General features: G+C 34.2%; 1 protein-coding gene across 2 annotated transcripts in view; it reads right to left on the bottom strand.

Annotated features, from left to right (window-relative positions):
- LOC108772034 (cysteine-rich secretory protein 1) overlaps positions 1–10576 on the bottom strand; it is a 47114-nt gene extending 36538 nt beyond the window's left edge. The window contains exons 1-2 of one of the 2 annotated variants that reach the window (XM_018537478.1): positions 10459–10576; positions 9310–9977 (exon numbers count right to left, since the gene is read on the bottom strand). The gene's annotated coding sequence lies outside the window, so the exon portion shown is untranslated. The remainder of the gene's footprint in view (positions 1–9309; positions 9978–10458) is intronic. The other variant, XM_018537479.1, reaches the window with a different exon arrangement.
- Between the last annotated feature and the right edge of the window lie 3377 nt (positions 10577–13953).

Below are 13953 nucleotides of genomic sequence, written 5' to 3'. Positions count from 1 at the left end.
AATTTTGTCAAAATCTTACAAGAGAGGAAGATACTACCATCTTCTCTTGTATATTTCACTTAAACTTACACTGTCTTAGTTTATAATTTAATTAAGATTATAGAGTGAGACAGTGTATGTATACATATATATATATACACAGAGAGATAGTATATATACCTTCCTCTCTTGTAGGATTTTGACAAAATCACTTGTGGCCAGACTCTGTTGTAGGGTCTATACTTTCGGTTGATGAAAGAAATTGTCTTTGCTTGCTCTTTATGCTGCCTAAGAAGATTGGACAACCTCTCCAAAGAGGAGAGAAAGCATGGTACTATGACTCTTTAAATTGACAACCTACAAAGCAACAAAAAAAGAATTAGACGCTGCATTTACACGTTTTGTCATTTCAACAGATTGATTCGTCTATTTAAGATGCGTTTTGCATCGCTTCACGGATTGATCCGCGCGCGTTCTCATATACGTAATTTCTATTAACTGTGACGTTGGATCACGTTTTTTCGACATGAAAAAAAAAAGCACCGCAATAAGGAAATGTATATTTATGATTTGTTACTTTTGTACAAATCGACAGAGAAAAATCCCAGTCTTTTGAATTTTTGAAAGAACCCCTCATGAATTATATTGGATCTCGATAGAATGAGTTATAGCGTGTTTCATTGGCAGAGCTAGTGTGCACTCAGTGCACTTTAAAACCTTTGTACACAAATCAACGCAAAGATACATGTATGTTTAACAAAAATATAGAAATGAGTTAAACCTCAAAATCCTCAATATATATCATTGTGCTGTTTGAATATATACAATGTAAAATATACATTGAGCATTTTATCAACAGAGATATCTCACTTTTACATTCAAATTAGAGTAGTGTATAATGGCTTTAATGTGCACTGAACGCACATCAATTCTGCCAATGGAAAACGCTATTAGCTTTTACATGTAATGTAGTTTATAATGTGATAAACAAAAGAGTCAGAAACAAGACGCAATAAATAATTTTTGACCTATGATGTATGAAAAATGCTCTGTGAGCACAAGTTTTACACTTTTGATATACTATAGTTCAAAAATTATTTATTATTAAGTCTTGTGTCTATACATCTTTTGTTCACCATATTATAAGCTACATTATACGTAAAAACTAACTAGTTTTCACCAGACAATTTTCCGTATAATAATACCGGGATTCTTCTTCTCTTTTTCTCCGTTACTCACTTTTGTACAATTACATTTAAAAAAAAGATATAGATCATTTTCTCGTCGTGGTAACATCGCGCGGTAACACCGTAACATCTCCCTAACTCCTTCATCAGACGCAATATGGACATCCGAAGAGCCAAGATCTCGACAGTATAATCTACGAGGTCTTAAACTAAATCCGGACCTTGTCGAAAAGGAAGGAAAGCAGGTGGAAATCCAACGATAGGAGAGAAGAAGAAGAACAAGGAGGGAGACTTCGTCTTCGTTCGTCGGCAAACGGCCAACATGCAAATCCTTCAGAATGGCCCTGGAAGGGATCTCGATGGCGGAAGGGTTTTCAGTTTATCCATATTAATGTTTCTAATTAAGCCTCAGACAGCACTTTGCGCTGGCGAGATCTACGTAGAATGCAAACAGGAAAACACGTGTAATGAAACGCATAGCAACGCGCGTTACAGCGCGCGAACGAGAGGGATATATTGATTTGGATTTGTGTTCTGTTTATTCATTTGGGATATACGAACGGTTGATTCCGGGAAACTTAATTCGAGCGTCGAGATATGAAATATTAAAATCTGTGAGCCGGTAACGAACGGTGCAAGGATCCCAACAGATTTTCAAAATCAGCTAATTTAAAGGAATAAGCTGTGATAGAAGAAAAGTATACGCTGCTCTGAGAGGCGTACGTAAGCCCTCCTACTTGCGAGGGGGGAGAATTAAATTTATGCCAGAGAAATCAGGAACGAGATCGCGTAAAATATGTTATCATATATCTGTAACATAATTTATATAATTACAGCGTGAATGTAACGTCATATGACGCGATATTTCTCAGCGGCGCGGCGGGACAGCGAAAAGATAAGCGTAAGAACAATTTGCTTGCACTACTGTGAAACTATTCCCGTTGCGTTTCGCGCGGATGTAATATGCACTCCTGTCGCATATCCGTAACACGTGTCGCCGCAAAGGCATAGAATCCATGCAAATCTCAAGATTACTTGCACAACTAGTATACGCTAGAAATGCTAGTATTTGTCGTATTTTAACTTCAGAGAAGATACGAGAGTGAGAACGCCCCGCAGACATATTGCACGGTATAGTCTTAAGTCTCCGAGGAGGCGAAAGGCTGGAATATCGCTTTACACCGTGTTTATTTGTTTATTGGACATGCCAACATGATATTACGAGGCAAGACGTATAGCAACAGATTTCCTGCTGGCTTGCTGCATGTCAAATTCCTTGATTAATTGCTATTCGTTATTCTCTTAGCGTATTATTCGACAGCTCATCTAGCGTAAAAATATTTTGTCCAAATTCGTTTTTAAAAATTATCCTTCTATGGAAATAATATATATTCTTGTTTATATTATTTATTAATAGAAAGTTGCTAAATGATCGTGTATTTCAGTCTGTTGTAAAATCTATTCACAATTTATTCATCTATTACCAAATTCAATATAAATCCCATTTTTCGTTCTGTGTGTATGAGATGATTTTCCTGAAATTGAATAAATAAATTTCATAAATTTTTCATGGAGATTACGCGCGGATATAAATTTTTTCCAGAAGTTTGTATTAAATTTCAATTAAACTGTAAGCTTGCGCGTAAAAATTAAATTGGGCATAAATCAGAAAGTATTTGCTAAAGTTTAAATCCGTTATAAATGGGAAAGTGCACACTTCTTGCGGAGTCATCTGTACGTAAGAACAAGTTAGACGAACAAATGTGCCCGACATACGGGACCAGCTGCGATTTTATTTCAGAAAAACATCGAGGGTGAAGCCAGGAATCTCTTTTAATTACGGCCAATCCGATACGAAGCAAAAATGGCAGTGTGCTATCGATTCCGTGGCTGCCTCTCCGAAGTGGAAATCTCAAGAAATTAAAAGTAGAATTAGTTTCTCTCATTTTCCCCCCTCCGATCCCGCGTCCCATTTGTACTACCCTCCGGCGATATATCCGCCGTCGTCGACGAATTCGACGTTGCACACGAACGAATTAGGAGTAATGGAACAAGCGTAAATTAAAAGGAACGCTAGTAAGTATAATACGGCCGTCGACTACTTTCGCAAACAATTATTTATCAGCGCTAAGAAACGAAGAGGATAGCTTTAATTAAAGGCACGTGTACACGACCGACTGAAGAGCCACATTTCAAGGATTGTAAGTGCTGCTACGGTCCCTTAACGTTTATCTACCATGGCTTTAATTATCGGCATTCCCTGTAACGCGAATTGTTTGACTCGCGTAGAAGAGCACGATTAAAGAGTACAGATGACTATTGCAAGCTAGGTGAAAAATTGCTTTTCCGTTTTTTTTATCAGTCCCGGAAGTAACGCGTTGAACGTTAGAAGTGATACAAGATCTACGGTAATCTTCCTCGTACGTAACGAGAGAATCATTTTCTCGAAGGCCAAGTTAACAATGGAGTTGTAAATGCGATATTAAATCCTTGGTTCTTTATGAAGTTTCTAACGCGCGATTACGTAATTTTGTAGCATTCGTACGCAGTTATATGTATAATATATAGTTTAGTATGTAGTTACATGAAGTTTAATATGTAACTAGTTATATGTTATAGTTTACTAGAATCAGTATGTTATATGTAATATTGTATAAAATTGTAGAGTAACTTCACAAATCAGACCATAGATTAACACCGAGCTGTCGACATTTTTAACACGAAACTTATGATTTTTCACAACAAATATAGTTTCATCGAAATTTACGCAATCACCCTCTCGTTCACACTCATTTGCGTAATTTGATATGACACGTGCAAACATATACGTACTTCTTACACTTTATCATAAGTGTTTTCATCATTATTTCTCATTTTTTTTTTTTACTATAAAATGATCTTTTGTATAAAATTTTATTCAAGAGTTAAGATCGTAGAACCATGTTTGATAGCAAAGCTTTATCGTTTTATGTTCCTTTAATAATTTTCTCATGATTCTTCTCTTAATTAATCTCTCGTGTTTCTTAACTCCCAATAGTTTGAAATTAATTCTTCATCTTTATTAAATTTTGAGATATTTATGTTCCACAAACTCTCTTAAAGGAAGATTTCTAAATCTTTATACATTTCATTTTATTAGAATATCTCTTTTTAATTTATCGATAAATATTTATAAATAAATTTTTGCAAAAAAATTTAATGAAAAATAGCATCAATCTTTTCTTCTCAAAAATTTTAATTTATTTTTATTGTAAACAGCACAAAGCTATTTTATAATAAAGATAAAAATTCTCTAAAATTATTGATCGTGAAGTGTAAACAACAAAGTTTTGTTTCTCTCGATTAATTTCATATTTGTTTTTGTTTGATAAAAAAATAAAACACGTTTGTTACGGAGAAAGTCGTCAGATTCATCAAAGAATTTGTTTCATATTTTTTTAGCTAATATAGTGTTTTTTTATATATGTAAACACACTTTTATACATGTAAACAACTGTTATCGATAATTTATTCGTTAATAAAATATCACAAGAATTGCATTTTAAACTTCTATATATAATAACAATACGATAACACTATTATCGACAAAATTGATTTCATCTCGGCGAAGACATAATATTTCACGATAAGTTTCGCGTTAATATAATGCACGCCTTTGTTTATCAGGCTCTGTTACAACCGTAGTCCTATTAACTAAAATGGAACAAAGGATTACTTCAGGACCTAATTAACTCCTTGCGTGTGCCGTAATAGTGGTTACCCTTTCTCCTCAGTCTCTCTCTAACTCCTGATCGCAACGAGCACGAAAGGAGGTCCATGCGAAACGAAATTTCGCGAGGCGGAATTTTCGGAATGTACGTTGTCGACAAGTTTCGCAAATCACGCGGCTTCTTCAACGAAGATTTCGCATTCTTGCAGCTGACGTAAGCAGGCGTAGAATAATGAAGGTAGCGCCAAAATATTCTACGCGTGTGGGTTTGGGTTCAGCTTGGTATAGCAAAGTGAAAGATACTTTGTTGCTCTAGTATTAACTTCCTGACATTCTTGCAAAACATCTATGTAATCGGAAGCTCAATATTTCTTATATTAAATAACGAGACACTATTTAAATTATATAATAATACAGAATTTATATCCTCAAATTTTCTTACATATATTTCTTATTAATTAAATTATTAGATCGCATTAAAATAAAAAGAAAATTTTTGTTTTTATATTAGATAACTTTCTCTTTTTTATAATAATAATAATAATAATAATTTTCATCACTTTACTTTTCACAGAATCGATAATTTATATCTATTTAAAAAAAGATACAATAAGATAAATTACCGTACTTTGAAGAATACGTTGCGATGTATGCGAATGAATGATTAGTGTTATACGTAAACGATAATAATATAATTGAAAGGAAGTTCAAAAAGAAGATTAATTATAATCTTTATCATTATATCGTGTTCCATTTCATTTCTGCACAAGCATTTACTACAGTTGAAAAATTCGATGCAATTCCATGCGCGAAACTCTAGTCAGGCGTCCACATCGGGCAGCAGTGGAGTTAACTAATCGCGAGCTCAAATTAACTCATTATTCTCGAGTTTAATTTCCGCGGTGTGCCTCATTTTGGCAGAATGAGAGGGCACGAAAATAAATTCCGGATATCACACGGCAAAGCGAGGCTTCGCGATTCGACGAGCGTATGATATCGCGACGAGGAAAGCGGGATGAATTGCAGTTTGCATGGAGAAATACGAAATGCTTTTCTGTGATGAACCCACTCGTGAAATAACTCTCAATTTGTAAGAAAGTAATTGACACCTCTCTTCGAAGGAAGAATTTTTTGTATGAAGTTAATTGGAACACACTGAGAAAAATGATCTGATTGGATTAAATAGCAATTCTGGTGGAAAATGGATGAATTAGAGATTTTTCTGGTTAAATCTACTATAATTCTAGTTGAGATAACTAGAATTCTGATTGAGACAAACACAATATTTCTGGTAAAATATACTAGAATTCTTATATTTTTATCAAAATAATTATACATATATCAATCATAGATAGATAAACAATTAACTGATAAAGTAGACAATATAATTACTAATTATTTAAATGTGTGTGTGCGTATCTCAATTTCTTATATTTCAGTACTGCAATATATAAAATTCAGTTCGTTTCATTATATAGTTGAGTAATCATAACGTACACTTCCGTCATGTTTAGATTCTTTATGTACAGTGGATTTGTATACGCAAAACAATGCTGCAAAAAATGGTTGGAAAGCGCATTGCATGTAATGTAAAATAAATATTACTTTATAGCAGGCCGCCTTGCTAACTCTACCGAATAAATAAACGTAATAATCCACATGAAATTTTCTGCGTATGCAAAACCCACTAACGCGCGAATACGTTTATGACAACGAAATAACAATCGGGATAACGGTGCTTACGCGAATAAAATTGAAAATTTTACATGAGCTTGCAGAATTCTTGTTATAAATTGACATCATTTCCTAGCAATGCTTAGCAAACATTAATTTATCATATTTCGGGGACAGAACCAACCGCAATTTTCATATATTAATCGCTTTACTGAGACAGCTTGGTTTATTAAAATTTCACATTATACTGAGTAAAATATTCTAGTGCTTTATATTCATTTGTTGTTGTGAACATTTGTCTCATTCTGAGCAATAATTTTTAAAACAAACATAAAAATTATATGGCCAATTGAATAAGATTACGATAAAACAATCATTTGCGTGTCCTTAAGTTATTGCGTGTCGATATACATATAGCAAATATATACAATTCATAAAACAACTCTATAATTCAATAAATAAATAAATTCGAGTCTTTTATTATACGTGTGTGTGTGTGTTGTGTGTATTATGTAATAATTTATAATATTGAAATTATGTCAAGATATCTTTATACAAGTAAACTGATGTGTTTTATTATTATCAATCTAGTATCCATATTACATAATAATAATAATAGATTAAAATAAAATTATTTCAATCCAATATCGCAAGCAAAATATCAAAATTAATTAATTGAATATATATATAATTACCACAATAAATTATAAAATTATTATCACAATTCTCTTAATAATAATTTATGAATAACGTGTTTATGTAATTTAATTTTCGTATTTATAATTGGCGAAAGAAAATTATAGAATTAAGAGGTGCTTGTCTGTTACGTGTGTAGTTACGTGTAATGGATTTATTAATTCTAACACTCGATCTTTATACAAACAGAGTATGCAAACAGGAGAGCGTGGCAGATAAACGCAGCTACTAAACCAGAGATATTTCCCTCTACTCTAACGCGTATAGATGAACAAATTGCATTTTGCCCCGTTTAAACTTTTCTACCGCGACGGTATCGCATTTTCCTGAGAACAACGTGCAAATAAAACGCCAGCTGCTGAATCGGCAGTTTTTATGCCGTATCGCAAGATGAAAATGTTCCTGCTTTTCCGAGTCGCACGGTATTTTGGGGTTTCAAAGGCTTTCCAGAGATTCTTGAAAATATTATTCCTCGGAACTTCACCTCAATAGATAAAAACCGTGAGAATATATGAAAAAATATTTAAAAATATTTCAGAAATACTCAGTAATATTGAAATGAATGCAACAGAAATGTGTGTATTACGGTCAATGATGTTTTCCATTTAGTATACCTAATGGAAAAAATAAATGCATATAAAAAAGATGTGACACAATCATATGTGAAATTTAACTCTCTCGCGCGCGTTAAGATATATAATATATATATACATCTTAAAATAATTTATAATTACAATATATTTTTATAGCTTTTATCTTTTTATATAAGTATAATCGTGAAAATTAAAAAAACTGTTTTATATTCTTCTAATAATATAGACGTGGAAGAATAATACCAGAATAAAAACATATTCATGTTATTATTAACATTGTTTATGTAGTAACACTAATAATATTTATTATTTATATATATTATTTTTTTTATAAACTATCTTTTTCTTTTTTGTCCTTCTTCTATTTAAATTCTATTAAAACAAGTATGAATTCACACTCTGTATGCATGATGAATAATTGCAAATAAGAAGACAAGTAAAGTTTCTCAGAGTCCGTGCTTCATTGACCAGCGAAAGACCAGAGTCCGAAGTTGTTATGGCCGATAAGAGACGCACAATGCAATGGTAAATTTCGGATACGTTCATCGCGGAAACTTGCCACAACGACTCCAACTTATCTTCATGCTTTCCACGCTCGTAAACGTAAATGCGAATGTAAAGAATCGGCGAGGTCGAGCCGCGAGATATGCAGCGGCAGATGCGTGTTAGTGCTGCAATTCTTTCGAGCATACTCGGGCAAAGTTGAAACCAAAAGAATGATAAAGTTCTAAAAGCCGATCACGCAGTATCGATATGTGCGAATTTAATTTTCAATTATAGGTGTAGTATCATTGAGACTCTTGCCATTTATTTCGTAATTTTCACGTTGCTGACCAATATTATCATTTTTTTCTAGAAAATCAAATAAAATTTGTTTCCACAATTAATACTGAACAATGTGGAAAGTACAACAAAGTACATACACAAAATGAAGAGTAATTAATTTCATTTTCCTTTTTTATTTAAAAATCCTTAGAACTCCATATCCACTAGAATATTATATATAAGCACACAGATATTTTTATATTCAAATATTTCGGTTTTGTTATTTTTTTTTTTTTATTCTATCGTTGTTTCCGAATCTCGGAAGGCGAACGGAATTATAAAAATCGGATTACACGGTGTGCATTCTCGATTGCAATCAACGGAAACTCCGGCTTCGTGAAAGCGGTTTATTAGTTCACAAGCTCGGCAAAAAAGATTTGGAATGTATTTATCGAGTATCTTACGTGATTAGAGTACCGTTTATGTATAGATAAGTATATAAAAAGATGTTGTCACGTGATTGACAGAATCGGATATGTAGATATACATTCATCAGATATAAATTCATACAGAAACGTTCAAACATCAAGATTTGCTTTGATCAAATGTACGATTTTTCTTATTTAATTAGATAAGTGTGTGAAATGTTTGCAAACGCGGCTATCAAGTCATAGCCGAAAAATATTTGCACTGCAGCTTGACTCACCTGGCGACGGGAAGCGTGAAATTCAAAGCTCGAATGCAACAGAGGCAAGGAGCGTCAAGAGTCACGTTGATTAATTAGTGGCAATTATACAGCGGCTCTAAGATAATTAGCGATGCTTAACTCCGTTGACTTGTCCGATCTCATTGCAAACGTTCCGTCGTGTATAAACCGCACATGCACACAGACACATAAACACACGTCAAGGATGAAATTTCTTGTCCACGGTTAATTTAACGATTGATGGCAATGATTAATTTAAGGGACCACCTATCTCAGATTTATATATCACAGTTTATTGTTTATTATTTATTTACGGAGAAAACTTCGAACGCGTTAATTAATATTACTGTATATTGTTGCTGCTCCTTAGAGTTGTTTAGTTATATTGTCGCCGTCGCTGTTGATATTTTATATCAAATGAAGCAAAAGTCGAAGTGTTGCAACCTAGTTCCTTCCATCGATATTTTTACTTTTGCGACGAAAAATAAATCACGTTTGAGTCCTCACCGTTTGATTTCTCGCACTCACGAGATTGTCTTCGCGGAAGCACATTCGACGACGTGAAGTTATGTGATCACTGAACTTTCTGTGCTCTCAGTATAGGTCAGTATCTCTCCGTCTTTTCGAACCTTATTGCAATCGTTGTCCCCTGGCGACTGTTAAAATGTCTAAAAATTCGACAGTCCCGAAAATGAAATCGATAAAAGAATTATTGAAATAATTGGAGAAAAATCCAATTGCATATGTATGTCAATTATGATAATGACAAAATTAATAACTGAAAATATTTGAATAATTAATGAAGAAAAGTAAACGCAATAAAATAAATGTCACTTGACAATTTGAAAAATCAAACAATTAACGTGAATATAAATTGGATATTATATTGGTCAACAAGGTAATGAATCGAACAATGAAAATAAATTTATAACGGATATAAATGTAATTAAAGTATCTAAGGAGACAAATTCGATCTCATCTGCGTTCGTTTAAGTGTCTTGAAATTTGACGCTATTAACTTAAACAATGATAAAACAACAAACGTAGAGAAAAGCTGAACGAACTAAAACGAATTAAAAATAAACGACTAAAACAAAGCAACCCCGCTTACGCATTGACAATATTAAAGATAATTAACATGGGAACGACCTGAATATTTAGACTCTTCAAGATCTTTCGTACTAGAAGAGATTTTTGTCTTTTTCAAGAGATACTCAAAATTCCAAGGGGATTGTGGAGAAGCACGGACACGATCGTCACATAATTCTTCCGCAGTACGCGTATCGATTCTCAATCACCGAGCCGCGATATGAGGCGTCTACGTTTCGAAGACGATATCGCCAGGAGTGAAACCAGCGTTGAAACCTTTCGCGCCCTCGTCTCTATCAAGCGTCGTCGCGTTTATGTCCATCCTTTGGAGGATCATCGAGAGGTGTGTTTCGATCGATTTTCTCGATCATCGCCGAGCCGTGTGCACCATTGGGACCATGCGATCACATCGTTCACCGGTGTTCGCGCGATCAATGGGTCTATCAATCGTTCACTGTTCACGTAAGTACGACGATTCGGTGCAGGATCTTGATCGACAAAAGAAAGACAGAAGACGGACGTAAAAAAGACTCGAAGATGTGTGATCGATAGCGAGTCGAGAGAAGAATTCGGTCTTTATGACAGAACGATGACGACAGGTGAGCCGTGTATCATGCCGATGAGAAACGAGCGGATGGTTCTTGCGCAAACCGTACGACGGTACTGCGGCCGGCGGCGCGCTACCGCGTTGGGAACCTGTCCCAGAGTGTTCCGTACCGCGGCGCGCGGCTCTCTGCGTGCTAAACTGGCGCAAGCTCTTCTGAAGCCGAGGACGGGACGTGTCCGTATAGCGGCGGAACCAGCGAGCGGCGGAAACTCGTACAGAGTGGAAGCTCGATTATTCGGAAAGGGGCACGCGGCTCGCGCGCTGATATACACGAGGGATAGAGCGATGACCGAAAATTCGAGCGCCGATTTCGCGATATTGCAGCAGCTGGTTTAGCGTGCCGGATATTAGCCAGCGACTCCCACGAGTAATGCGATGCGCTCCTAAATTATTAATAACGAACGCGATACCTTCAAACTTCAAACGATCTCTGTAGTTTGCGCCTCTATTAATTAATTTGAGTAATTTTTTAATATAGAGCGTACAGCACACCGTGTGCCTAAGTATAGATTGTTATTATGTCGAGTGTACAATTTTTTTTTATTAATCTACTAATTTCTAATAATGCCTATTCTCACATTTTTTATAAAATTCCTCAACCTAAATAAAAATGCTGCAAAATACCGATTATTTTGATTAATTTCTTAATGTAGGATGTTGTACTTAATTGCGAAATGTCATTACACCACACAAATGCGTATTTTTTTCCATTAATCTGCCAATTTCTGATAATGTCTTTTCTCACAAATTTGTATAAAATTCCCTGACCCAAATATACATTGCTGCTTATTACCGATTATTTCAGTTATTTTTTTTAATGTAGGCCACTGTGCTTAAATGCGGATTATTATTACTCCGAGTGTATAATTTTTTTATTAATCTGTCAATTTACGATAATGCACCTTTTCACAATTTTTTTAATAAAATTCTGTGACCTAAATATATATTACTGCTCGTTACTTTTGGAATAAGAAAATTTATGGAAATTCATGGAACAGTGATAGGTGAACCCGGAAACAGAATAAAAAATCCAGTTTTTCTTTATTTGAAAGAAAGATGAAAGATAAGTTTTGAATTATTGAACGAATATATGAATTGACAAATATATACTTTATTTTTTTAATACTTTATGTAAGTGTGTCCGTCAATAATAAAAAACGATATAAGATCATAACTTTCTAATATTTTTACACGACTGCAATTTATTTAAAGGCCAACGTCGGAAGTAGTAAATTAACATTTCGTGATATATGTATAAAGTTAAAGTTAAGCTATTAAAAATGTATTATTCTTGTGAACAAATGAAAAAATAAAAATGTATCACTAATCATTTATGGAAACATAGAAAACGAATAAGATAACTGTCCGCCCACTGATAAAATAGTACAGTGTTTTTACATTTTATCTCTGTCAGAGACTTGAACGAAATCGAATCGGAAAAACATCTACTGTTTTATGATGGATGAAAATATAAAGGTGACTTCGTTCATTTTGTACTATTTTATCTACTTCGAAACGGTCAACAGGATATGATGATTGTATATAAATTTCTTATAAAGAAGTAACTACAAATAACATAAAGCAAAAGTTCTGGAATAGTTAAAATGAATCTTAATTAATTAAAAATTGCAGATTAATTTAAAAGATTAAATCGTAAAATAAATACAGATAAATGTTAGATTTGCTGTATAATTTGTATGAATATTTACAATTTTAAGACACTATGGCCGGTACTTAGAATGGTACAGTACAGTCTTAACTGTTCGGTGCCTATAGCGTTTTGTTACGAATTTATTAGATTACAGGTATTGTGAAAAATATCGCATAAATATGAACACATTCCAATTTTTTTTAATTTGCGTTTCGGTTAATTTTAACCGAAACAGTAGATATTAAGGAATATAATAGTGATAAATAAATGTGTATGTGTTTTTATTAACAAAACAAATTATGATCTAATAATACGTTATCAACACAATAAGAAAAAAACGTCTAAGACATCGATCGTAGTTTAAATCGCAATTTATAACTTTTATAATTTAGCGCAAGTACAGTTTTATAGCTCATGAATATCAGAGAATATCGATGTCCGGTGTTCTTGCGATCTGCAACTAACGCCCTAGTCAGATTTGATTTACACGACATACGAGCCACGCACAGCTGAAAGGAAAATGTTTATGATGCGCGAATGCATTAAGCGAATGCCGATCCCGTGATATGTGTCCGCATAAACCAGTATTTATCCTGCATCTAGCGAATCGATCGATACCAGTGTCTCTCGGTCATGTAGAGCTGGAGACACGTCGATGGAGAGAATGTTCTTTCACTCTTAGCCTTAGCAGATCAGACAGATAAGTTTGTTTATCTGAGTGTGAGGGAAAGAAAAGGAAAGACGAGAAGTTTTCTTAAGCACACACGGTACAATCTATACCTATCTACTTGCAGAGTGACCTGTGGGACCTTAGGAACAGTAGCATTCTGCGACAGTGCAGTATTCCTCAGTAAATTCGAGCTCACGTTGCCGAAAGTCCGAAACAAGGTTTCTTCTTGTTCTATTCGTAATTTCTTCAAATAATGCACGAAATACTTCGAAAGCTACGTGTACATTCTTGGCGTAAATCTATCCCGAAGATAAATAAAAATATGAGAAAAAATAAAGAATAAATGAATAAATAAATAGGAGATCTGGAAGACTCAACGTTGTGAAAAACTAAATTTGTTCGCTGCGACAAAGGAAGAGCCGTAGAGCCAGAGTTTCCTCTTCATCTTGGTTAATAAAGGCAACATTTCCGGGATGTCAGAAAAAGGGCTAATCAAGTATTCTCTCTCTCTCTCTCTCTCCCCCCCCTCCCTCCCTCTCTTTTTCTCTCATACACATATACCTTCTCTTTCTCTCTTTTTTTGCAAAACGCGCTCGTGCATATGCATCACCCGGTGTGCACCTTGCG

The sequence above is a fragment of the Cyphomyrmex costatus genome, unplaced genomic scaffold (assembly GCF_001594065.2).
Source record: "Cyphomyrmex costatus isolate MS0001 unplaced genomic scaffold, Ccosl1.0 scaffold175, whole genome shotgun sequence".
NCBI lineage: Eukaryota > Metazoa > Arthropoda > Insecta > Hymenoptera > Formicidae > Cyphomyrmex > Cyphomyrmex costatus.
Note: the sequence above shows the minus strand (reverse complement) of the source record. Positions and strands in the feature narration are given on the sequence as shown.